Genomic DNA, 27,034 nt, shown 5'->3' with positions numbered 1-27,034 from the left:
GTAACAAGTGTTACATTAACATGAGTGTCTCTTGTTCTTTGTAACAAGTGTTACATTAACATGAGTGTTTCTTGTTCTTTGTAACAAGTGTTACATTAACATGAGTGTCTCTTGTTCTTTGTAACAAGTGTTACATTAACATGAGTGTCTCTTGTTCTTTGTAACAAGTGTTACATTAACATGAGTGTCTCTTGTTCTTTGTAACAAGTGTTACATTAACATGAGTGTCTCTTGTTCTTTGTAACAAGTGTTACATTAACATGAGTGTCTCTTGTTCTTTGTAACAAGTGTTACATTAACATGATTGTTTCTTGTTCTTTGTAACAAGTGTTACATTAACATGAGTGTCTCTTGTTCTTTGTAACAAGTGTTACATTAACATGAGTGTCTCTTGTTCTTTGTAACAAGTGTTATATTAACACGAGTTCTCTCTTGTTCTTTGTAACAAGTGTTACATTAACATGAGTGTCTCTTGTTCTTTGTAACAAGTGTTACATTAACATGAGTGTCTCTTGTTCTTTGTAACAAGTGTTACATTAACATGAGTGTCTTTAGTTCTTTGTAACAAGTGTTACATTAACATGATTGTTTCTTGTTCTTTGTAACAAGTGTTATATTAACATGAGTGTCTCTTGTTCTTTGTAACAAGTGTTACATTAACATGAGTGTTTTTTGTTCTTTGTAACAAGTGTTATATTAACATGAGTGTTTGTTCTTTGTAACAAGTGTTATATTAACATGATTGTCTCTTGTTCTTTGTAACAAGTGTTACATTGACATGATTGTTTCTTGTTCTTTGTAACAAGTGTTACATTAACATGAGTGTCTCTTGTTCTTTGTAACAAGTGTTATATTAACATGAGTGTCTCTTGTTCTTTGTAACAAGTGTTACATTAACATGAGTGTCTCTTGTTCTTTGTAACAAGTGTTACATTAACATGAGTGTCTCTTGTTCTTTGTAACAAGTGTTACATTAACATGTTTGTTTCTTGTTCTTTGTAACAAGTGTTACATTAACATGAGTGTCTCTTGTTCTTTGTAACAAGTGTTATATTAACATGATTGTTTCTTGTTCTTTGTAACAAGTGTTACATTAACATGAGTGTCTCTTGTTCTTTGTAACAAGTGTTATATTAACATGACTTCTCTTGTTCTTTGTAATAAGTGTTACATTAACATGAGTGTTTTTTGTTCTTTGTAACAAGTGTTACATTAACATGAGTGTCTCTTGTTCTTTGTAACAAGTGTTATATTAACATGAGTGTCTCTTTCTTTGTAACAAGTGTTATATTAACATGAGTGTCTCTTGTTCTTTGTAACAAGTGTTATATTAACACGAGTTCTCTTGTTCTTTGTAACAAGTGTTACATTAACATGATTGTTTCTTGTTCTTTGTAACAAGTGTTACATTAACATGAGTGTCTCTTGTTCTTTGTAACAAGTGTTACATTAACATGAGTGATTTTTGTTCTTTGTAACAAGTGTTATATTAACATGAGTGTCTCTTGTTCTTTGTAACAAGTGTTATATTAACATGATTGTCTCTTTTTCTTTGTAACAAGTGTTATATTAACATGACTGTTTCTTGTTCTTTGTAACAAGTGTTACATTAACATGAATGTCTCTTGTTCTTTGTAACAAGTGTTATATTAACATGATTTCTCTTGTTCTTTGTAACAAGTGTTACATTAACATGAGTGTCTTTTGTTCTTTGTAACAAGTGTTACATTAACATGAGTGTCTCTTGTTCTTTGTAACAAGTGTTATATTAACACGAGTTCTCTTGTTCTTTGTAACAAGTGTTACATTAACATGATTGTTTCTTGTTCTTTGTAACAAGTGTTACATTAACATGAGTGTCTCTTGTTCTTTGTAACAAGTGTTACATTAACATGAGTGTCTCTTGTTCTTTGTAACAAGTGTTATATTAACATGAGTGTTTCTTGTTTTTGTAACAAGTGTTATATTAACATGAGTGTCTCTTGTTCTTTGTAACAAGTGTTATATTAACATGAGTGTCTCTTGTTCTTTGTAACAAGTGTTACATTAACATGAGTGTCTCTTGTTCTTTGTAACAAGTGTTACATTAACATGAGTGTCTCTTGTTCTTTGTAACAAGTGTTATATTAACATGAGTGTCTCTTGTTCTTTGTAACAAGTGTTACATTAACATGAGTGTCTCTTGTTTTTTGTAACAAGTGTTATATTAACATGAGTGTCTCTTGTTCTTTGTAACAAGTGTTATATTAACATGAGTGTCTCTTGTTCTTTGTAACAAGTGTTACATTAACATGATTGTCTCTTGTTCTTTGTAACAAGTGTTACATTGACATGATTGTTTCTTGTTCTTTGTAACAAGTGTTACATTAACATGAGTGTCTCTTGTTCTTTGTAACAAGTGTTATATTAACATGAGTGTTTTTGTTCTTTGTAACAAGTGTTACATTAACATGAGTGTCTTGTGTCTTTGTAACAAGTGTTCATTAACATGAGTGTTCTTGTTCTTTGTAACAAGTGTTATATTAACATGAGTGTCTCGTTCTTTGTAACAAGTGTTACATTAACATGAGTGTCTCTTGTTCTTTGTAACAAGTGTTATATTAACATGAGTGTCTAGTTCTTTGTAACAAGTGTTATATTAACCTGTTTCTTGTTTTTTTGTAACGTGTTATATTAACATGATTGTCTCTTGTTCTTTGTAACAAGTGTTACATTGACATGATTTTTTCTTGTTCTTTGTAACAAGTGTTACATTAACATGAATGTCCCTTGTTCTTTGTAACAAGTGTTATATTAACACGACTTCTCTCGTTCTTTGTAATAAGTGTTACATTAACATGAGTGTCTTTTCTTCTTTGTAACAAGTGTTACATTAACACGAGTGTCTCTTGTTCTTTGTAACAAGTGTTATATTAACATGAGTGTCTCTTGTTCTTTGTAACAAGTGTTACATTAACATGATTGTTTCTTGTTCTTTGTAACAAGTGTTACATTAACATGAGTGTCTCTTGTTCTTTGTAACAAGTGTTACATTAACATGATTGTTTCTTGTTCTTTGTAACAAGTGTTACATTAACATGAGTGTTTCTTGTTCTTTGTAACAAGTGTTACATTAACATGATTGTCTCTTGTTCTTTGTAACAAGTGTTACATTGACATGATTGTTTCTTGTTCTTTGTAACAAGTGTTACATTAACATGAGTGTCTCTTGTTCTTTGTAACAAGTGTTACATTAACATGAGTGTTACATTAACATCTTGTTCTTTGTAACAAGTGTTACATTAACATGAGTGTCTCTTGTTCTTTGTAACAAGTGTTACATTAACATGAGTGTCTCTTGTTCTTTGTAACAAGTGTTACATTAACATGAGTGTCTCTTGTTCTTTGTAACAAGTGTTACATTAACATGAGTGTTCTCTTGTTCTTTGTAACAAGTGTTACATTAACATGAGTGTCTCTTGTTCTTTGTAACAAGTGTTACATTAACATGAGTGTCTCTTGTTCTTTGTAACAAGTGTTACATTAACATGAGTGTCTCTTGTTCTTTGTAACAAGTGTTATATTAACACGAGTTCTCTTGTTCTTTGTAACAAGTGTTACATTGACATGATTGTTTCTTAATTTTTGTAACAAGTGTTACATTAACATGAGTGTCTTTTTCTTTCTAACAAATGTTACATTAACATGAGTGTCTCTAGTTCTTTGTAACAAGTTTTATATTAACACGAGTTCTCTTGTTCTTTGTAACAAGTGTTACATTGACATGATTGTTTCTTGTTCTTTGTAACAAGTGTTATATTAACATGAGTGTCTCTTGTTCTTTGTAACAAGTGTTACATTAACATGAGTGATTTTAGTTCTTTGTAACAAGTGCTATATTAACGTGAGTGTTTGTTGTAACGTGTTATATTACATGATTGTCTTTTGTTCATTGTAACAAGTGTTATATTAACATGACTGTTTCTTGTTCTTCGTAAGAAGTGTTACATTAACATGAATGTCCCTTGTTTTTTGTAACAAGTGTTATATTAACACGATTTCTCTCGTTCTTTGTAATAAGTGTTACATTAACATGAGTGTCTTTTGTTCTTTGTAACAAGTGTTACATTAACACGAGCGTCTCTTGTTCTTTGTAACAAGTGTTATATTAACACGAGTTCTCTTGTTCTTTGTAACAAGTGTTACATTGACATGATTGTTTCTTGTTCTTTGTAACAAGTGTTACAAGCATACTTCAGTTATCAATACACATTAAAAGCAACTGTAACTGCAACATGTACAGAAGTGTAAAAATAAAACTTTATCAGTTTCTCTTAAAACCAACTTATAGTTTGATGTAGTTGACACTACAAGTTCTTTTCTTTTTTAAAACTATTTCAGTTTGTTATCCACATGCAGAGATGGGAAAAATGATGCACTGTTTATGATTATGGGATGTTTTCAAAACAATGATACTAATATTTCTGTACATTAATTTCATCCATGTATATTACATATATATAAACCTGAATGAAAGAGATAAAGCTAACTCTATAAGTATTGAATGGCAAATTTAGTCCAACCTTTATTGTTACAAGAACAAGCCATTTTGAAATGGGCTATTTACTTCACAAAACCTTGTAGCCATCATGGTAAATAACTTGTAACCATAAAAGTATGCACAGTATGCATACACTGACAGTAATTAATGTATGTTCATAAAGTTTGCCAAGATCTCAGTAAACACTAAAAGACCGAAAAATATGAATTTTTACTAAATAATTAACCATAAATACAAGGAGTCAGTGCTGACTGCCTTTAGTGTAAGGTGGAGTGGTTTTCAAGTTACATTAAAAAAAACTTTTCAACATCCAATATTTTCAATGTCATTTGCATAATCTCAAAAACCTGCCAAATTAATATCAAAAGTATTTTACTGAGAAAGAGTTTTATATTTTATCTTATTTTTTCTACAATAACTAAATATAAGGTTGATTGGCTTGACATACCTCATAACTGCCATAAAAAAATCAGGAATAAATTCAAATTACTGAGCAATATATTACCACAACAGCATCATTTGCTCATTCAAATATATTATTAAAACAGGATGAGCCACGATATTCTAATCCATTCCAGGATTTGCCTGGGATAATCTGGTAACCTCCTCATTTCAGAAAATATTTGTACAAGTTTATTCAAGCAAATCGTTTCTTATTGTATTTTGTATTACTTTCCCAAATGTGTCACACTAACATGAATGTCCCTTGTTCTTTTGAAAAGTTTTATATTAACACTTCTCTCGTTCTTTGTAATAAGTGTTACATAAACATGAGTGTCTTTTCTTCTTTTTAACAAGTGTTACATTTACACGAGTGTCTCTTGTTCTTTGTAACAAGTGTTACATTAACATGAGTGTCTTTTGTTCTTTGTAACAAGTGTTACATTGACATGATTGTTTCTTGTTCTTAGTAACAAGTCTTATATTAACATGAGTGTCTCTTGTTCTTTGTAACAAGTGTTACATTAACATGAGTGTCTTTAGTTCTTTGTAACAAGTGTTATATTAACGTGAGTGTTTGTTGTAACGTGTTATATTACATGATTGTCTCTTGTTCTTTGTAACAAGTGTTATATTAACATGATTGTTTCTTCTTCTTCGTAAGAAGTGTTACATTAACATGAATGTCCCTTGTTTTTGTAACAAGTGTTATATTAACACGATTTCTCTCGTTCTTTGTAATAAGTGTTACATTAACATGAGTGTCTTTTGTTCTTTGTAACAAGTGTTACATTAACACGAGTTCTCTTGTTCTTTGTAAGAAGTGTTACATTGACATGATTGTTTCTTGTTCTTTGTAACAAGTGTTACATTAACATGAGTGTCTCTTGTTCTTTGTAACAAGTGTTATATTAACATGATTGTTTCTTGTTCTTTGTAACAAGTGTTACATTAACATGAATGTCCCTTGTTCTTTCTAAAGTGTTATATTAACATGAGTTCTCTTGTTCTTTGTAACAAGTGTTACATTAACATTGTTTCTTGTTCTTTGTAACAAGTGTTACATTAACATGAGTGTTTTTTGTTCTTTGTAACAAGTGTTACATTTGTTCTTTGTAACAAGTGTTATATTAACAAGAGTGTCTCTTTCTTTGTAACGAGTGTTATATTAACATGAGTGTATCTTGTTCTTTGTAACAAGTGTTATATTAACATGAGTGTCTCTTGTTCTTTGTAACAAGTGTTACATGATTGTGTCTTGTTCTTTGTAACAGTGTTACATTAACATGAGTGTTTCTTGTTCTTTGTAACAAGTGTTATATTAACATGATTGTCTCTTGTTCTTTGTAACAAGTGTTACATTAACATGATTGTCTCTTGTTCTTTGTAACAAGTGTTACATTAACATGAGTGTCTCTTGTTCTTTGTAACAAGTGTTATATTAACATGAGTGTTTGTTCTTTGTAACAAGTGTTATATTAACAGTGAGTGTGTTTCTTGTTCTTTGTAACAAGTGATTAACATGAGTGTCTCTTGTTCTTTGTAACAAGTGTTATATTAACATGACTGTTTCTTGTTCTTTGTAACAAGTGTTACATTAACATGAATGTTCCTTGTTTTTTGTAACAAGTGTTATATTAACACGATTTCTCTCGTTCTTTGTAATAAGTGTTACATTAACATGAGTGTCTTTTGTTCTTTGTAACAAGTGTTACATTAACACGAGTGTCTCTTGTTCTTTGTAACAAGTGTTATATTAACACGAGTTCTCTTGTTCTTTGTAACAAGTGTTACATTAACATGATTGTTTCTTGTTCTTTGTAACAAGTGTTACATTAACATGAGTGTCTCTTGTTCTTTGTAAAAAGTGTTACATTAACATGAGTGTCTCTAGTTCTTTGTAACAAGTGTTATATTAACGTGAGTGTTTATTGTTTTTTATAACATGTGTTATATTAACATGAATGTCTCTTGTTCTTTGTAACAAGTGTTATATTAACACGACTTCTCTTGTTCTTTGTAACAAGTGTTACATTAACATGAGTGTCTCTTGTTCTTTGTAACAAGTGTTACATTAACATGAGTGTCTCTTGTTCTTTGTAACAAGTGTTATATTAACTTGAGTGTTTCTTGTTTTTTGTAACGTGTTATATTAACATGATTGTCTCTTGTTCTTTGTAACAAGTGTTATATTAACATGAGTGTCTCTTGTTCTTTGTAACAAGTGTTACATTAACATGATTGTCTCTTGTTCTTTGTAACAAGTGTTACATTAACATGATTGTTTCTTGTTCTTTGTAACAAGTGTTACATTAACATGAGTGTCTCTTGTTCTTTGTAACAAGTGTTACATTAACATGAGTGTTGTTATTAACAGTGAGTTGTCTCTTGTTCTTTGTAACAAGTGTTACATTAACATGAGTGTCTCTTGTTCTTTGTAACAAGTGTTATATTAACATGAGTGTCTTGTTCTTTGTAACAAGTGTTACATTAACATGAGTGTCTCTTGTTCTTTGTAACAAGTGTTATATTAACATGAGTGTCTAGTTCTTTGTAACAAGTGTTATATTAACGTGTTTCTTGTTTTTGTAACGTGTTATATTAACATGATTGTCTCTTGTTCTTTGTAACAAGTGTTACATTAACATGATTTTTTCTTCGTTCTTTGTAACAAGTGTTACATTAACATGAATGTCCCTTGTTCTTTGTAACAAGTGTTATATTAACACGACTTTTCTCATGAGTGTTCTTGTTCTTTGTAATAAGTGTTACATTAACATGAGTGTCTTTGTTCTTTGTAACAAGTATTACATTAACATGAGTGTCTCTTGTTCTTTGTAACAAGTGTTATATTAACATGAGTTCTCTTGTTCTTTGTAACAAGTGTTACATTAACATGATTGTTTCTTGTTCTTTGTAACAAGTGTTACATTAACATGAGTGTCTCTTGTTCTTTGTAACAAGTGTTACATTAACATGAGTGTTTCTTGTTCTTTGTAACAAGTGTTACATTAACATGAGTGTCTCTTGTTCTTTGTAACAAGTGTTACATTAACATGAGTGTTTCTTGTTCTTTGTAACAAGTGTTACATTAACATGAGTGTCTCTTGTTCTTTGTAACAAGTGTTACATTAACATGAGTGTTTCTTGTTCTTTGTAACAAGTGTTACATTAACATGAGTGTCTCTTGTTCTTTGTAACAAGTGTTACATTAACATGAGTGTCTCTTGTTCTTTGTAACAAGTGTTACATTAACATGAGTGTCTTGTTCTTTGTAACAAGTGTTACATTAACATGAGTGTTTCTTGTTCTTGTAACAAGTGTTACATTCTTGTTCTTGTTCTTTGTAACAAGTGTTACATTAACATGAGTTCTCTTGTTCTTTGTAACAAGTGTTACATTACATGATTAACAAGTGTTGATTTGTTTCTTGTTCTTTGTAACAAGTGTTACATTAACATGAGTGTCTCTTGTTCTTTGTAACAAGTGTTACATTAACATGAGTGTCTCTTGTTCTTTGTAACAAGTGTTACATTAACATGAGTGTCTCTTGTTCTTTGTAACAAGTGTTACATTAACATGAGTGTCTCTTGTTCTTTGTAACAAGTGTTACATTAACATGATTGTTTCTTGTTCTTTGTAACAAGTGTTACATTAACATGAGTGTCTCTTGTTCTTTGTAACAAGTGTTACATTAACATGATTGTCTCTTGTTCTTTGTAACAAGTGTTACATTAACATGAGTGTCTCTTTGTTCTTTGTAACAAGTGTTACATTAACATGAGTGTCTCTTGTTCTTTGTAACAAGTGTTATATTAACACGAGTTCTCTTGTTCTTTGTAACAAGTGTTACATTGACATGATTGTTTCTTGTTCTTTGTAACAAGTGTTATATTAACATGAGTGTCTCTTGTTCTTTGTAACAAGTGTTACATTAACATGAGTGTTTTTAGTTCTTTGTAACAAGTGTTATATTAACATGAGTGTTTGTTGTAACGTGTTATATTACATGATTGTCTTTTGTTCATTGTAACAAGTGTTATATTAACATGACTGTTTCTTGTTCTTTGTAACAAGTGTTACATTAACATGTAAGAAGTGTCCCTTGTCCCTTTTTTGTAACAAGTGTTATATTAACACGATTTCTCTCGTTCTTTGTAATAAGTGTTACATTAACATGAGTGTCTTTTGTTCTTTGTAACAAGTGTTACATTAACACGAGTGTCTCTTGTTCTTTGTAACAAGTGTTATATTAACACGAGTTCTCTTGTTCTTTGTAACAAGTGTTACATTGACATGATTGTTTCTTGTTCTTTGTAACAAGTGTTACAAGCATACTTCAGTTATCAATACACATTAAAAGCAACTGTAACTGCAACATGTACAGAAGTGTAAAAATAAAACTTTATCAGTTTCTCTTAAAACCAACTTATAGTTTGATGTAGTTGACACTACAAGTTCTTTTCTTTTTTAAAACTATTTCAGTTTGTTATCCACATGCAGAGATGGGAAAAATGATGCACTGTTTATGATTATGGGATGTTTTCAAAACAATGATACTAATATTTCTGTACATTAATTTCATCCATGTATATTACATATATATAAACCTGAATGAAAGAGATAAAGCTAACTCTATAAGTATTGAATGGCAAATTTAGTCCAACCTTTATTGTTACAAGAACAAGCCATTTTTGAAATGGGCTATTTACTTCACAAAACCTTGTAGCCATCATGGTAAATAACTTGCAACCATAAAAGTATGCACAGTATGCATACACTGACAGTAATTAATGTATGTTCATAAAGTTTGCCAAGATCTCAGTAAACACTAAAAGACCGAAAAATATGAATTTTTACTAAATAATTAACCATAAATACAAGGAGTCAGTGCTGACTGCCTTTAGTGTAAGGTGGAGTGGTTTTCAAGTTACATTAAAAAAAACTTTTCAACATCCAATATTTTCAATGTCATTTGCATAATCTCAAAAACCTGCCAAATTAATATCAAAAGTATTTTACTGAGAAAGAGTTTTATATTTTATCTTATTTTTCTACAATAACTAAATATAAGGTTGATTGGCTTGACATACCTCATAACTGCCATAAAAAATCAGGAATAAATTCAAATTACTGAGCAATATATTACCACAACAGCATCATTTGCTCATTCAAATATATTATTAAAACAGGATGAGCCACGATATTCTAATCCATTCCAGGATTTGCCTGGGATAATCTGGTAACCTCCTCATTTCAGAAAATATTTGTACAAGTTTATTCAAGCAAATCGTTTCTTATTGTATTTTGTATTACTTTCCCAAATGTGTCACACTAACATGAATGTCCCTTGTTCTTTGTAAAAAGTTTTATATTAACACTTCTCTCGTTCTTTGTAATAAGTGTTACATTAACATGAGTGTCTTTTCTTCTTTTTAACAAGTGTTACATTTACACGAGTGTCTCTTGTTCTTTGTAACAAGTGTTACATTAACATGAGTGTCTTTTGTTCTTTGTAACAAGTGTTACATTGACATGATTGTTTCTTGTTCTTAGTAGCAAGTGTTATATTAACATGAGTGTCTCTTCTTCTTTGTAACAAGTGTTACATTAACATGAGTGTCTTTAGTTCTTTGTAACAAGTGCTATATTAACGTCAGTGTTTGTTGTAACGTGTTATATTACATGATTGTCTCTTGTTCTTTGTAACAAATGTTATATTAACATGATTGTTTCTTCTTCTTCGTAAGAAGTGTTACATTAACATGAATGTCCCTTGTTCTTTGTAACAAGTGTTATATTAACACGATTTCTCTCGTTCTTTGTAATAAGTGTTACATTAACATGAGTGTCTTTTGTTCTTTGTAACAAGTGTTACATTAACACGAGTTCTCTTGTTCTTTGTAACAAATGTTACATTGACATGTTTGTTTCTTGTTCTTTGTAACAAGTGTTACATTAACATGAGTGTCTCTTGTTCTTTGTAACAAGTGTTATATTAACATGATTGTTTCTTGTTCTTTGTAACAAGTGTTACATTAACATGAATGTCCCTTGTTCTTTGTAAAAGTGTTATATTAACAACTTCTCTTGTTCTTTGTAATAAGTGTTACATTAACATGAGTGTTTTTTGTTCTTTGTAACAAGTGTTACATTAACATGAGTGTCTCTTGTTCTTTGTAACAAGTGTTACATTAACATGAGTGTCTCTTGTTCTTTGAGTTAACAAGAGTGTCTCTTTCTTTGTAACGAGTGTTATATTAACATGAGTGTATCTTGTTCTTTGTAACAAGTGTTATATTAACACGAGTTCTCTTGTTCTTTGTAACAAGTGTTACATTGACATGATTGTTTCTTGTTCTTTGTAACAAGTGTTATATTAACATGTGTCTCTTGTTCTTTGTAACAAGTGTTACATTAACATGAGTGATTTTAGTTCTTTGTAACAAGTGCTATATTAACGTGAGTGTTTGTTCTTTGTAAAGTGTTATATTAACATGATTGTCTCTTTTTCTTTGTAACAAGTGTTATATTAACATGACTGTTTCTTGTTCTTCGTAAGAAGTGTTACATTAACATGAATGTTCTCTTGTTCTTTGTAACAAGTGTTATATTAACATGATTTCTCTTGTTCTTTGTAATAAGTGTTACATTAACATGAGTGTGTTTTGTTCTTTGTAACAAGTGTTACATTAACATGAGTGTCTCTTGTTCTTTGTAACAAGTGTTATATTAACACGAGTTCTCTTGTTCTTTGTAACAAGTGTTACATTGACATGATTGTTTCTTGTTCTTTGTAACAAGTGTTACATTAACATGAGTGTCTCTTGTTCTTTGTAACAAGTGTTACATTAACATGAGTGTCTCTAGTTCTTTGTAACAAGTGTTATATTAACGTGAGTGTTTATTGTTTTTTATAACATGTGTTATATTAACATGAAAGTCCCTTGTTCTTTGTAACAAGTGTTATATTAACACGACTTCTCTCGTTCTTTGTAATAAGTGTTACATTAACATGAGTGTCTCTTGTTCTTTGTAACAAGTGTTACATTAACATGAGTGTCTCTTGTTCTTTGTAACAAGTGTTATATTAACATGAGTGTTTCTTTTTTTTTGTAACGTGTTATATTAACATGATTGTCTCTTGTTCTTTGTAACAAGTGTTATATTAACACGAGTTCTCTTGTTCTTTGTAACAATTGTTTGTTCTTTGTTGTTACATTAACATGAGTGTTTCTTGTTGTAACAATGTTACATGATTGTTTATGGTTCTTTTTAACAAGTGTTACATTAACATGAGTGTCTCTAGTTCTTTGTAACAACTGTTATATTAACACGAGTGTCTTTTTTCTTTGTAACAAGTGTTACATTAACATGAATGTCTCTTGTTCTTTGTAAAAAGTGTTATATTAACATGAGTGTCTAGTTCTTTGTAACAAGTGTTACATTAACATGAGTGTCTCTTGTTCTTTGTAACAAGTGTTATATTAACATGAGTGTTCTTGTTCTTTGTAACAAGTGTTATATTAACATGTTCTTTGTAACAAGTGTTATATTATCGTGTTTCTTGTTTTTTGTAACGTGTTATATTAACATGATTGTCTCTTGTTCTTTGTAACAAGTGTTACATTAACATGATTTTTTCTTGTTCTTTGTAACAAGTGTTACATTAACATGAATGTCCCTTGTTCTTTGTAACAAGTGTTATATTAACACGACTTCTCTCGTTCTTTATAATAAGTGTTACATTAACATGAGTGTCTTTTCTTCTTTGTAACAAGTGTTACATTAACATGAGTGTCTCTTGTTCTTTGTAACAAGTGTTATATTAACATGAGTGTTCTCTTGTTCTTTGTAACAAGTGTTACATTAACATGATTGTTTCTTGTTCTTTGTAACAAGTGTTACATTAACATGAGTGTGTCTTTGTTCTTTGTAACAAGTGTTACATTAACATGATTGTCTTGTTCTTTGTAACAAGTGTTACATTGACATTGATTGATTTTTTGTTCTTTGTAACAAGTGTTACATTGAGTTCTCTTGTTCTTTGTAACAAGTGTTACATTAACATGATTGTTTCTTGTTCTTTGTAACAAGTGTTACATTAACATGAGTGTCTCTTGTTCTTTGTAACAAGTGTTACATTAACATGAGTGTCTCTTGTTCTTTGTAACAAGTGTTATATTAACAAGAGTTCTCTTGTTCTTTGTAACAAGTGTTACATTGACATGATTGTTTCTTGTTCTTTGTAACAAGTGTTATATTAACATGAGTGTCTCTTGTTCTTTGTAACAAGTGTTACATTAACATGAGTGTCTCTTGTTCTTTGTAACAAGTGTTATATTAACACGAGTTCTCTTGTTCTTTGTAACAAGTGTTACATTGACATGATTGTTTCTTGTTTTTTGTAACAAGTGTTACATTAACATGAGTGTCTTTTCTTTCTAACAAATGTTACATTAACATGAGTGTCTCTAGTTCTTTGTAACAAGTTTTATATTAACACGAGTTCTCTTGTTCTTTGTAACAAGTGTTACATTGACATGATTGTTTCTTGTTCTTTGTAACAAGTGTTATATTAACATGAGTGTCTCTTGTTCTTTGTAACAAGTGTTACATTAACATGAGTGATTTTAGTTCTTTGTAACAAGTGCTATATTAACGTGAGTGTTTGTTGTAACGTGTTATATTACATGATTGTCTTTTGTTCATTGTAACAAGTGTTATATTAACATGATTGTTTCTTGTTCTTCGTAAGAAGTGTTACATTAACATGAATGTCCCTTGTTCTTTGTAACAAGTGTTATATTAACACGATTTCTCTCGTTCTTTGTAATAAGTGTTACATTAACATGAGTGTCTTTTGTTCTTTGTAACAAGTGTTACATTAACACGAGTGTCTCTTGTTCTTTGTAACAAGTGTTATATTAACACGAGTTCTCTTGTTCTTTGTAACAAGTGTTACATTGACATGATTGTTTCTTGTTCTTTGTAACAAGTGTTACAAGCATACTTCAGTTATCAATACACATTAAAAGCAACTGTAACTGCAACATGTACAGAAGTGTAAAAATAAAACTTTATCAGTTTCTCTTAAAACCAACTTATAGTTTGATGTAGTTGAAACTACAAGTTCTTTTCTTTTTAAAACTATTTCAGTTTGTTATCCACATGCAGAGATGGGAAAAATGATGCACTGTTTATGATTATGGGATGTTTTCAAAACAATGATACTAATATTTCTGTACATTAATTTCATCCATGTATATTACATATATATAAACCTGAATGAAAGAGATAAAGCTAACTCTATAAGTATTGAATGGCAAATTTAGTCCAACCTTTATTGTTACAAGAACAAGCCATTTTGAAATGGGCTATTTACTTCACAAAACCTTGTAGCCATCATGGTAAATAACTTGTAACCATAAAAGTATGCACAGTATGCATACACTGACAGTAATTAATGTATGTTCATAAAGTTTGCCAAGATCTCAGTAAACACTAAAAGACCGAAAAATATGAATTTTTACTAAATAATTAACCATAAATACAAGGAGTCAGTGCTGACTGCCTTTAGTGTAAGGTGGAGTGGTTTTCAAGTTACATTAAAAAAAACTTTTCAACATCCAATATTTTCAATGTCATTTGCATAATCTCAAAAACCTGCCAAATTAATATCAAAAGTATTTTACTGAGAAAGAGTTTTATATTTTATCTTATTTTTTCTACAATAACTAAATATAAGGTTGATTGGCTTGACATACCTCATAACTGCCATAAAAAATCAGGAATAAATTCAAATTACTGAGCAATATATTACCACAACAGCATCATTTGCTCATTCAAATATATTATTAAAACAGGATGAGCCACGATATTCTAATCCATTCCAGGATTTGCCTGGGATAATCTGGTAACCTCCTCATTTCAGAAAATATTTGTACAAGTTTATTCAAGCAAATCGTTTCTTATTGTATTTTGTATTACTTTCCCAAATGTGTCACACTAACATGAATGTCCCTTGTTCTTTGTAAAAAGTTTTATATTAACACTTCTCTCGTTCTTTGTAATAAGTGTTACATAAACATGAGTGTCTTTTCTTCTTTTTAACAAGTGTTACATTTACACGAGTGTCTCTTGTTCTTTGTAACAAGTGTTACATTAACATGAGTGTCTCTTGTTCTTTGTAACAAGTGTTACATTAACATGAGTGTTTCTTGTTCTTTGTAACAAGTGTTATATTAACATGAGTGTCTCTTGTTCTTTGTAACAAGTGTTACATTAACATGAGTGTCTCTTGTTCTTTGTAACAAGTGTTATATTAACATGAGTGTCTCTTGTTCTTTGTAACAAGTGTTATATTAACATGTTCTTTGTAACAAGTGTTATATTTGTTCTCTTGTTCTTTGTAACAAGTGTTACATTAACATGATTGTCTCTTGTTCTTTGTAACAAGTGTTACATTAACATGAGTGTCTCTTGTTCTTTGTAACAAGTGTTACATTAACATGAGTGTCTCTTGTTCTTTGTAACAAGTGTTACATTAACATGAGTGTCTCTTGTTCTTTGTAACAAGTGTTACATTAACATGAGTGTCTCTTGTTCTTTTCTTTGTAACAAGTGTTACATTAACATGACATGTGTCTCTTGTTCTTTGTAACAAGTGTTACATTAACATGAGTGTCTCTTGTTCTTTGTAACAAGTGTTACATTAACATGAGTGTCTCTTGTTCTTTGTAACAAGTGTTACATTAACATGATTGTTTCTTGTTCTTTGTAACAAGTGTTACATTAACATGAGTGTCTCTTGTTCTTTGTAACAAGTGTTATATTAACATGAGTGTCTCTTGTTCTTTGTAACAAGTGTTACATTAACATTTGTTTCTTTCTTAACAAGTGTTACATTAACATGAGTGTCTCTTGTTCTTTGTAACAAGTGTTATATTAACAAGAGTATTAACTCTTGTTGTTTTGTAACAAGTGTTACATTAACATGAGTGTCTCTTGTTCTTTGTAACAAGTGTTACATTAACATGAGTGTGTCTCTTGTTCTTTGTAACAAGTGTTACATTAACATGAGTGTCTCTTGTTCTTTGTAACAAGTGTTACATTAACATGAGTGTCTCTTGTTCTTTGTAACAAGTGTTATATTAACATGAGTGTCTCTTGTTCTTTGTAACAAGTGTTACATTAACATGATTGTTTCTTGTTCTTTGTAACAAGTGTTACATTAACATGAGTGTCTCTTGTTCTTTGTAACAAGTGTTACATTAACATGAGTGTCTCTTGTTCTTTGTAACAAGTGTTACATTAACATGAGTGTCTCTTGTTCTTTGTAACAAGTGTTACATTAACATGAGTGTGTCTCTTGTTCTTGTAACAAGTGTTACATTAACATGAGTGTCTCTTGTTCTTTGTAACAAGTGTTACATTAACATGAGTGTTCTTGTTCTTTGTAACAAGTGTTACATTAACATGAGTGTGTTTCTTGTTCTTTGTAACAAGTGTTACATTAACATGAGTGTCTCTTGTTCTTTGTAACAAGTGTTATATTAACATGAGTGTCTCTTGTTCTTTGTAACAAGTGTTACATTAACATGAGTGTCTCTTGTTCTTTGTAACAAGTGTTACATTAACATGAGTGTCTCTTGTTCTTTGTAACAAGTGTTACATTAACATGAGTGTCTCTTGTTCTTTGTAACAAGTGTTACATTAACATGAGTGTCTCTTGTTCTTTGTAACAAGTGTTATATTAACATGAGTGTCTCTTGTTCTTTGTAACAAGTGTTACATTAACATGATTGTTTCTTGTTCTTTGTAACAAGTGTTACATTAACATGAGTGTCTCTTGTTCTTTGTAACAAGTGTTACATTAACATGAGTGTCTCTTGTTCTTTGTAACAAGTGTTACATTAACATGAGTGTCTCTTGTTCTTTGTAACAAGTGTTATATTAACATGAGTGTCTCTTGTTCTTTGTAACAAGTGTTACATTAACATGAGTGTCTCTGTTCTTTGTAACAAGTGTTACATTAACATGAGTGTCTCTTGTTCTTTGTAACAAGTGTTATATTAACATGAGTGTCTCTTGTTCTTTGTAACAAGTGTTACATTAACATGATTGTCTCTTGTTCTTTGTAACAAGTGTTACATTAACATGAGTGTTTCTTGTTCTTTGTAACAAGTGTTACATTAACATTTGTCTCTTGTTCTTTGTAACAAGTGTTATATTAACATGAGTGTCTCTTGTTCTTTGTAACAAGTGTTACATTAACATGAGTGTCTCTCTTGTTCTTTGTAACAAGTGTTACATTAACATGAGTGTCTCTTGTTCTTTGTAACAAGTGTTACATTAACATGAGTGTCTCTTGTTCTTTGTAACAAGTGTTACATTAACATGAGTGTCTCTTGTTCTTTGTAACAAGTGTTACATTAACATGAGTGTCTCTTGTTCTTTGTAACAAGTGTTACATTAACATGAGTGTCTCTTGTTCTTTGTAACAAGTGTTACATTAACATGATTGTTTCTTGTTCTTTGTAACAAGTGTTACATTAACATGAGTGTCTCTTGTTCTTTGTAACAAGTGTTACATTAACATGAGTGTCTCTTGTTCTTTGTAACAAGTGTTACATTAACATGAGTGTCTCTTGTTCTTTGTAACAAGTGTTACATTAACATGAGTGTCTCTTGTTCTTTGTAACAAGTGTTACATTAACATGAGTGTCTCTTGTTCTTTGTAACAAGTGTTACATTAACATGAGTGTCTCTTGTTCTTTGTAACAAGTGTTACATTAACATGAGTGTCTCTTGTTCTTTGTAACAAGTGTTACATTAACATGAGTGTCTCTTGTTCTTTGTAACAAGTGTTACATTAACATGATTGTCTCTTGTTCTTTGTAACAAGTGTTACATTAACATGAGTGTCTCTTGTTCTTTGTAACAAGTGTTACATTAACATGAGTGTCTCTTGTTCTTTGTAACAAGTGTTACATTAACATGAGTGTCTCTTGTTCTTTGTAACAAGTGTTATATTAACATGAGTGTCTCTTGTTCTTTGTAACAAGTGTTATATTAACATGAGTGTCTCTTGTTCTTTGTAACAAGTGTTATATTAACATGAGTGTCTCTTGTTCTTTGTAACAAGTGTTACATTAACATGAGTGTCTCTTGTTCTTTGTAACAAGTGTTACATTAACATGAGTGTCTCTTGTTCTTTGTAACAAGTGTTACATTAACATGAGTGTTTCTTGTTCTTTGTAACAAGTGTTATATTAACATGAGTGTCTCTTGTTCTTTGTAACAAGTGTTACATTAACATGAGTGTCTCTTGTTCTTTGTAACAAGTGTTACATTAACATGATCTTGTTCTTTGTAACAAGTGTTACATTAACATGAGGGTTCAAGTGTTACATTAACATGACTTTGTGCATAATCTCAAAACCTCTGTTCTTTGTAACAAGTGTTACATTAACATGATTGTCTCTTGTTCTTTGTAACAAGTGTTACATTAACATGAGTGTCTCTTGTTCTTTGTAACAAGTGTTACATTAACATGAGTGTTCTCTTGTTCTTTGTAACAAGTGTTACATTAACATTGTTCTTTGTAACAAGTGTTACATTAACATGAGTGTCTCTTGTTCTTTGTAACAAGTGTTACATTAACATGAGTGTCTCTTGTTCTTTGTAACAAGTGTTACATTAACATGAGTGTCTCTTGTTCTTTGTAACAAGTGTTACATTAACATGAGTGTCTCTTGTTCTTTGTAACAAGTGTTACATTAACATGAGTGTCTCTTGTTCTTTGTAACAAGTGTTACATTAACATGAGTGTTCTCTTGTTCTTTGTAACAAGTGTTACATTAACATGAGTGTCTCTTGTTCTTTGTAACAAGTGTTACATTAACATGAGTGTCTCTTGTTCTTTGTTGTTACATTTACATGAGTGTCTCTTGTTCTTTGTAACAAGTGTTACATTAACATGAGTGTCTCTTGTTTTGTAACAAGTGTTACATTAACATGAGTGTCTCTTGTTCTTTGTAACAAGTGTTACATTAACATGATGTGTCTCTTGTTCTTTGTAACAAGTGTTACATTAACATGAGTGTCTCTTGTTCTTTGTAACAAGTGTTACATTAACATGAGTGTCTCTTGTTCTTTGTAACAAGTGTTACATTAACATGAGTGTCTCTTGTTCTTTGTAACAAGTGTTACATTAACATGAGTGTCTCTTGTTCTTTGTAACAAGTGTTATATTAACATGAGTGTCTCTTGTTCTTTGTAACAAGTGTTACATTAACATGATGTCTCTTGTTCTTTGTAACAAGTTCTTGTTTTGTAACAAGTGTTACATTAACATGAGTGTCTCTTGTTCTTTGTAACAAGTGTTACATTAACATGAGTGTCTCTTGTTCTTTGTAACAAGTGTTACATTAACATGAGTGTTTCTTGTTCTTTGTAACAAGTGTTACATTAACATGAGTGTCTCTTGTTCTTTGTAACAAGTGTTACATTAACATGAGTGTCTCTTGTTCTTTGTAACAAGTGTTACATTAACATGAGTGTCTCTTGTTCTTTGTAACAAGTGTTATATTAACATGAGTGTCTCTTGTTCTTTGTAACAAGTGTTACATTAACATGAGTGTCTCTTGTTCTTTGTAACAAGTGTTACATTAACATGATTGTTTCTTGTTCTTTGTAACAAGTGTTACATTAACATGAGTGTCTCTTGTTCTTTGTAACAAGTGTTACATTAACATGAGTGTCTCTTGTTCTTTGTAACAAGTGTTACATTAACATGAGTGTCTCTTGTTCTTTGTAACAAGTGTTACATTAACATGAGTGTCTCTTGTTCTTTGTAACAAGTGTTACATTAACATGAGTGTCTCTTGTTCTTTGTAACAAGTGTTACATTAACATGAGTGTCTTGTTCTTGTTCTTTGTAACAAGTGTTACATTAACATGATTGTCTCTTGTTCTTTGTAACAAGTGTTACATTAACATGAGTGTCTCTTGTTCTTTGTAACAAGTGTTACATTAACATGAGTGTCTCTTGTTCTTTGTAACAAGTGTTATATTAACATGAGTGTCTCTTGTTCTTTGTAACAAGTGTTACATTAACATGAGTGTCTCTTGTTCTTTGTAACAAGTGTTACATTAACATGAGTGTCTCTTGTTCTTTGTAACAAGTGTTACATTAACATGAGTGTCTCTTGTTCTTTGTAACAAGTGTTACATTAATGATGTCTCTTGTGTCTCTTGTTCTTTGTAACAAGTGTTACATTAACATGAGTGTCTCTTGTTCTTTGTAACAAGTGTTACATTAACATGAGTGTCTCTTGTTCTTTGTAACAAGTGTTATATTAACATGAGTGTCTCTTGTTCTTTGTAACAAGTGTTACATTAACATGAGTGTCTCTTGTTCTTTGTAACAAGTGTTACATTAACATGAGTGTCTCTTGTTCTTTGTAACAAGTGTTACATTAACATGAGTGTCTCTTGTTCTTTGTAACAAGTGTTACATTAACATGAGTGTGTTCTTCTCTTGTTCTTGTTTTGTAACAAGTGTTATATTAACATGAGTGTCTCTTGTTCTTTGTAACAAGTGTTACATTAACATGATTGTCTCTTGTTCTTTGTAACAAGTGTTACATTAACATGATTGTTCTCTTGTTCTTTGTAACAAGTGTTACATTAACATGAGTGTCTCTTGTTCTTTGTAACAAGTGTTACATTAACATGAGTGTCTCTTGTTCTTTGTAACAAGTGTTACATTAACATGAGTGTCTCTTGTTCTTTGTAACAAGTGTTACATTAACATGAGTGTCTCTTGTTCTTTGTAACAAGTGTTATATTAACATGAGTTCTCTTGTTCTTTGTAACAAGTGTTACATTAACATGAGTGTCTCTTGTTCTTTGTAACAAGTGTTACATTAACATGAGTGTCTCTTGTTCTTTGTAACAAGTGTTACATTAACATGAGTGTCTCTTGTTCTTTGTAACAAGTGTTATATTAACATGAGTGTCTCTTGTTCTTTGTAACAAGTGTTACATTAACATGAGTGTTTCTTGTTCTTTGTAACAAGTGTTACATTAACATGAGTGTCTCTTGTTCTTTGTAACAAGTGTTACATTAACATGAGTGTCTCTTGTTCTTTGTAACAAGTGTTACATTAACATGAGTGTTCTTGTTGTTTTGTAACAAGTGTTATATTAACATGAGTGTCTCTTGTTCTTTGTAACAAGTGTTACATGAGTGTCTCTTGTTCATTAACATGTGTTACATTCATTGTTCTTGTTTTGTAACAAGTGTTACATTAACATGAGTGTCTCTTGTTCTTTGTAACAAGTGTTATATTAACATGAGTGTCTCTTGTTCTTTGTAACAAGTGTTACATTAACATGATTGTCTCTTGTTCTTTTAACAAGTGATTGTCTCTTGTCTCTTGTTCTTTGTAACAAGTGTTACATTAACATGAGTGTCTCTTGTTCTTTGTAACAAGTGTTACATTAACATGAGTGTCTCTTGTTCTTTGTAACAAGTGTTACATTAACATGAGTGTCTCTTGTTCTTTGTAACAAGTGTTACATTAACATGAGTGTTTGTTCTTTGTAACAAGTGTTACATTAACATGAGTGTCTCTTGTTCTTTGTAACAAGTGTTACATTAACATGAGTGTCTCTTGTTCTTTGTAACAAGTGTTACATTAACACTTTGTAACAAGTGTTACATTAACATGAGTGTCTCTTGTTCTTTGTAACAAGTGTTACATTAACATGAGTGTCTCTTGTTCTTTGTAACAAGTGTTACATTAACATGAGTGTTTCTTGTTCTTTGTAACAAGTGTTACATTAACATGAGTGTCTCTTGTTCTTTGTAACAAGTGTTATATTAACACGAGTTCTCTTGTTCTTTGTAACAAGTGTTACATTAACATGATTGTTTCTTGTTCTTTGTAACAAGTGTTACATTAACATGAGTGTCTCTTGTTCTTTGTAACAAGTGTTACATTAACATGAGTGTCTCTTGTTCTTTGTAACAAGTGTTATATTAACATGAGTTCTCTTGTTCTTTGTAACAAGTGTTACATTAACATGATTGTTCTCTTGTTCTTTGTAACAAGTGTTATATTAACATGAGTGTCTCTTGTTCTTTGTAACAAGTGTTACATTAACATGAGTGATTTTAGTTCTTTGTAACAAGTGCTATATTAACAAGTGCTATATTAACAGTGAGTGTTTGTTGTAACGTGTTATATTACATGATTGTCTTTTGTTCATTGTAACAAGTGTTATATTAACATGATTGTTTCTTGTTCTTCGTAAGAAGTGTTACATTAACATGAATGTCCCTTGTTTTTTGTAACAAGTGTTATATTAACACGATTTCTCTTGTTCTTTGTAATAAGTGTTACATTAACATGAGTGTCTTTTGTTCTTTGTAACAAGTGTTACATTAACACGAGCGTCTCTTGTTCTTTGTAACAAGTGTTATATTAACACGAGTTCTCTTGTTCTTTGTAACAAGTGTTACATTGACATGATTGTTTCTTGTTCTTTGTAACAAGTGTTACAAGCATACTTCAGTTATCAATACACATTAAAAGCAACTGTAACTGCAACATGTACAGAAGTGTAAAAATAAAACTTTATCAGTTTCTCTTAAAACCAACTTATAGTTTGATGTAGTTGAAACTACAAGTTCTTTTTTTTTTTTAAACTATTTCAGTTTGTTATCCACATGCAGAGATGGGAAAAATGATGCACTGTTTATGATTATGGGATGTTTTCAAAACAATGATACTAATATTTCTGTACATTAATTTCATCCATGTATATTACATATATATAAACCTGAATGAAAGAGATAAAGCTAACTCTATAAGTATTGAATGGCAAATTTAGTCCAACCTTTATTGTTACAAGAACAAGCCATTTTTGAAATGGGCTATTTACTTCACAAAACCTTGTAGCCATCATGGTAAATAACTTGTAACCATAAAAGTATGCACAGTATGCATACACTGACAGTAATTAATGTATGTTCATAAAGTTTGCCAAGATCTCAGTAAACACTAAAAGACCGAAAAATATGAATTTTTACTAAATAATTAACCATAAATACAAGGAGTCAGTGCTGACTGCCTTTAGTGTAAGGTGGAGTGGTTTTCAAGTTACATTAAAAAAAACTTTTCAACATCCAATATTTTCAATGTCATTTGCATAATCTCAAAAACCTGCCAAATTAATATCAAAAGTATTTTACTGAGAAAGAGTTTTATATTTTATCTTATTTTTCTACAATAACTAAATATAAGGTTGATTGGCTTGACATACCTCATAACTGCCATAAAAAATCAGGAATAAATTCAAATTACTGAGCAATATATTACCACAACAGCATCATTTGCTCATTCAAATATATTATTAAAACAGGATGAGCCACGATATTCTAATCCATTCCAGGATTTGCCTGGGATAATCTGGTAACCTCCTCATTTCAGAAAATATTTGTACAAGTTTATTCAAGCAAATCGTTTCTTATTGTATTTTGTATTACTTTCCCAAATGTGTCACACTAACATGAATGTCCCTTGTTCTTTGGAAAAGTGTTATATTAACACTTCTCTCGTTCTTTGTAATAAGTGTTACATTAACATGAGTGTCTTTTCTTCTTTGTAACAAGTGTTACATTTACACGAGTGTCTCTTGTTCTTTGTAACAAGTGTTACATTAACATGAGTGTCTCTAGTTCTTTGTAACAAGTGTTACATTGACATGATTGTTTCTTGTTCTTAGTAACAAGTGTTATATTAACATGAGTGTCTCTTGTTCTTTGTAACAAGTGTTACATTAACATGAGTGTCTTTAGTTCTTTGTAACAAGTGCTATATTAACGTGAGTGTTTGTTGTAACGTGTTATATTAACATGATTGTCTCTTGTTCTTTGTAACAAGTGTTATATTAACATGATTGTTTCTTGTTCTTTGTAACAAGTGTTACATTAACATGAATGTCCCTTGTTCTTTGTAACAAGTGTTATATTAACACGAGTTTCTCTTGTTCTTTGTAATAAGTGTTACATTAACATGAGTGTCTTTTGTTCTTTGTAACAAGTGTTACATTAACACGAGTTCTCTTGTTCTTTGTAACAAGTGTTACATTAACATGATTGTTTCTTGTTCTTTGTAACAAGTGTTACATTAACATGAGTGTCTCTTGTTCTTTGTAACAAGTGTTACATTGACATGATTGTTTCTTGTTCTTTGTAACAAGTGTTACATTAACATGAGTGTTTCTTGTTCTTTGTAACAAGTGTTATATTAACATGAGTGTCTCTTGTTCTTTGTAACAAGTGTTACATTAACATGAGTTTCTTGTTCTTTGTAACAAGTGTTACATTAACTTGTTCTTTGTAACAAGTGTTCATTAACATGAGTGTTTCTTGTTCTTTGTAACAAGTGTTATATTAACATGAGTGTCTCTTGTTCTTTGTAACAAGTGTTATATTAACATGAGTGTCTCTTGTTCTTTGTAACAAGTGTTATATTAACATGAGTTCTCTTGTTCTTTGTAACAAGTGTTACATTAACATGATTGTTTCTTGTTCTTTGTAACAAGTGTTACATTAACATGAGTGTCTCTTGTTCTTTGTAACAAGTGTTACATTAACATGAGTGTTTCTTGTTCTTTGTAACAAGTGTTACATTATATTAACGTGTTACATTACATGAATGTGTGTTCTTGTTCTTTGTAACAAGTGTTATATTAACATGATTGTCTCTTGTTCTTTGTAACAAGTGTTATATTAACATGAGTGTTTCTTGTTCTTTGTAACAAGTGTTACATTAACATGAATGTCTCTTGTTCTTTGTAACAAGTGTTATATTAACATGAGTGTCTCTTGTTCTTTGTAACAAGTGTTACATTAACATGAGTGTCTCTTGTTCTTTGTAACAAGTGTTACATTAACATGAGTGTCTCTTGTTCTTTGTAACAAGTGTTACATTAACAAGTGTTAGTATTAACATGAGTGTCTCTTGTTCTTTGTAACAAGTGTTACATTAACATGAGTGTTTCTTGTTCTTTGTAACAAGTGTTACATTAACATGAGTGTCTCTTGTTCTTTGTAACAAGTGTTACATTAACATGAGTGTCTCTTGTTCTTTGTAACAAGTGTTATATTAACATGAGTGTTTCTTGTTTTTTGTAACAAGTGTTATATTAACATGAGTGTCTCTTGTTCTTTGTAACAAGTGTTATATTAACATGAGTGTCTCTTGTTCTTTGTAACAAGTGTTACATTAACATGAGTGTCTCTTGTTCTTTGTAACAAGTGTTACATTAACATGAGTGTCTCTTGTTCTTTGTAACAAGTGTTATATTAACATGAGTGTCTCTTGTTCTTTGTAACAAGTGTTACATTAACATGATTGTCTCTTGTTCTTTGTAACAAGTGTTACATTAACATGAGTGTTCTCTTGTTCTTTGTAACAAGTGTTACATTAACATGAGTGTCTCTTGTTGTTTTGTAACAAGTGTTACATTAACATGATTGTTTCTTGTTCTTTGTAACAAGTGTTACATTAACATGAGTGTCTCTTGTTCTTTGTAACAAGTGTTACATTAACATGAGTGTCTCTTGTTCTTTGTAACAAGTGTTACATTAACATGAGTGTCTCTTGTTCTTTGTAACAAGTGTTACATTAACATGAGTGTCTCTTGTTCTTTGTAACAAGTGTTACATTAACATGAGTGTCTCTTGTTCTTTGTAACAAGTGTTACATTAACATGAGTGTCTCTTGTTCTTTGTAACAAGTGTTATATTAACATGAGTGTCTCTTGTTCTTTGTAACAAGTGTTATATTAACATGATTGTCTCTTGTTCTTTGTAACAAGTGTTACATTAACATGAGTGTCTCTTGTTCTTTGTAACAAGTGTTACATTAACATGAGTGTCTCTTGTTCTTTGTAACAAGTGTTACATTAACATGAGTGTCTCTTGTTCTTTGTAACAAGTGTTATATTAACATGAGTGTCTCTTGTTCTTTGTAACAAGTGTTACATTAACATGAGTGTCTCTTGTTCTTTGTAACAAGTGTTACATTAACATGAGTGTCTCTTGTTCTTTGTAACAAGTGTTACATTAACATGAGTGTCTCTTGTTCTTTGTAACAAGTGTTACATTAACATGATTGTCTCTTGTTCTTTGTAACAAGTGTTACATTAACATGAGTGTTTCTTGTTCTTTGTAACAAGTGTTACATTAACATGAGTGTCTCTTGTTCTTTGTAACAAGTGTTACATTAACATGAGTGTCTCTTGTTCTTTGTAACAAGTGTTACATTAACATGAGTGTCTCTTGTTCTTTGTAACAAGTGTTACATTAACATGAGTGTCTCTTGTTCTTTGTAACAAGTGTTACATTAACATGAGTGTCTCTTGTTCTTTGTAACAAGTGTTACATTAACATGAGTTCTCTTCTTTCTTTGTAACAAGTGTTACATTAACATGAGTGTCTCTTGTTCTTTGTAACAAGTGTTACATTAACATGAGTGTCTCTTGTTCTTTGTAACAAGTGTTACATTAACATGATTGTTTCTTGTTCTTTGTAACAAGTGTTACATTAACATGAGTGTCTCTTGTTCTTTGTAACAAGTGTTACATTAACATGAGTGTCTCTTGTTCTTTGTAACAAGTGTTATATTAACATGAGTGTCTCTTGTTCTTTGTAACAAGTGTTACATTAACATGAGTGTCTCTTGTTCTTTGTAACAAGTGTTACATTAACATGAGTGTCTCTTGTTCTTTGTAACAAGTGTTACATTAACATGAGTGTCTTGTTCTTTGTAACAAGTGTTACATTAACATGAGTGTCTCTTGTTCTTTGTAACAAGTGTTACATTAACATGAGTGTCTCTTGTTCTTTGTAACAAGTGTTACATTAACATGAGTGTCTCTTGTTCTTTGTAACAAGTGTTACATTAACATGAGTGTCTCTTGTTCTTTGTAACAAGTGTTACATTAACATGAGTGTCTCTTGTTCTTTGTAAC

This window comes from Tachypleus tridentatus, unplaced genomic scaffold, assembly GCF_004210375.1.
Source record: "Tachypleus tridentatus isolate NWPU-2018 unplaced genomic scaffold, ASM421037v1 Hic_cluster_2, whole genome shotgun sequence".
Classification (NCBI taxonomy): domain Eukaryota; kingdom Metazoa; phylum Arthropoda; class Merostomata; order Xiphosura; family Limulidae; genus Tachypleus; species Tachypleus tridentatus.
The sequence above is the reverse complement of the archived record's forward strand: the minus strand, read 5'-3'. Positions refer to the sequence as shown.